The sequence below is a fragment of the Dipodomys spectabilis genome, unplaced genomic scaffold (assembly GCF_019054845.1).
Source record: "Dipodomys spectabilis isolate Male_0828 unplaced genomic scaffold, ASM1905484v1 ptg000214l, whole genome shotgun sequence".
Taxonomy (NCBI): Eukaryota; Metazoa; Chordata; class Mammalia; order Rodentia; family Heteromyidae; genus Dipodomys; species Dipodomys spectabilis.
The window spans coordinates 334,548-336,270 of record NW_024870891.1 but is presented as its reverse complement, the minus strand read 5'-3'; positions in this window follow the sequence as shown (position 1 = coordinate 336,270).

Here is a 1,723-nt window from a genome sequence, read left to right as displayed (position 1 = left end):
CAATGACCTCATAGCTTTATGACATTATATTGTCATTGTGAGGCAATGGAAACATTGTAAATTCCTATACTCTTATTTCATTCTATTTTAAATGTGGCATGTGGGTTGATATCTGAAAATCATTGTGATCTCATAAATATATGGCATCACAATCACTTTGTGACATCACAGTCCCATGGTGATATCACTAACACACTGTGATATCACAAACCTGCCCTGTCCTCATAAGCCTTGTGACGTGCTGCAATTGTGATGTCTTAGTGTGAGCTCTTAATCTGTTTTCAAACATAACAATTCAGTTATGATATGTGATATTAGAAACCCTCTGTGACATCATGACCGTTGTGACATCATACTGACAGACATCAAGACCATTGTATCACACTATGACATCACAATCCTCCTAGGACTTCTTCACATTTGTGACAACACATGCCTTTGGAGATACCACAGTCCATTTGTGAATTCATATTCTCTGTGATTTCATGATAACTTAGAAACTTTATGCCATTTGGATATCACCAACCAATTGTAACATCATAAACCTACTGTGACCCCTTACCTGTATGCCATCACCAACTAACTGTGACATCAAAACTTTTTCTGATGTCAAAATGTGACATAAATTCATGACATCTGTCAGTGTGATGTCACAATGGTCATGTTGTCACAGTGTATTTCTGGTATCTTATGTCATTCATGAAATATGAGTGTGGAAACAAATTCTGAGGGCAAAAACTTCTAAGATATCACAATGTCAGCATGTCACAGAAGTTATGAGGATAGGAGAGGTTTGTGATGTCACATGGTATTAGTTATATCACAATGGAACTGTGATGTCACAACTTGATTATGATGTCAAAATGGTTATGTTGGCACAAAAATGTATTTTGGATATCAACTCTCATGGCATATTTGAAATACAATGAAATCACAGAATAGGCATTCATAATGTATCTATGATGTAACAATGACAATTGTCATAATGAGATTATGTCATTGAGTTTGGTGATGTCACAATAAGCTGATGCTCTCATAATGAAAATGTGATGTCACACTGTTGAGGATGTCACAAACACTTTTTGATGTTATAATGGCATGTCTGATCTCAATTGTCATTAGTTAACAACAAGGATATGGGTACACAAAGGGACTGTAATGTTGAAAAGGGTATGTGATTTTTCAAAGGAGCTAAGAGGTCATAATAGATTTGAGATATCACAATGGAATCATGATGAAACAATGACAATATGGTCACAATGGGTTTGTGATGTCGTGCTGATGATGATGTCAAAATGGGTTTGTAATTTCACAACGACTTTGTAATATCACAATCAAATTTCCAATTTCAATTGCAACTAGTTCACAAGGAAGATACTGTAATAATCAGCAGGGCCCTAATAATCTATAGGGTCCAATAATCAGTGTGGCCCCATCTCCTGGCCAGCTGGAGAGGACAGGCATTCTGTGGGAGGGGCTGGAACCTTAATCACCAGGAGTTGAGCTGCTAAGAAGTGATTGGGCTGTGGGGAGTTTGGGATGTGACAGTTGAATACTGCTAGCAGTTGGAGTGGAGAAGGGGTACAGACTTTATATATGCTGCTTGTTCACAGCAATGGAAGGGGAGATACAAATTGAAAAGTCCTGGAAGGAAGGAAGTGGTGTCATAGCAGAGGGGAAAGACCTGGGAGGAGAGGAAGTTGAGGGAGAGCAGGAGGTGAAG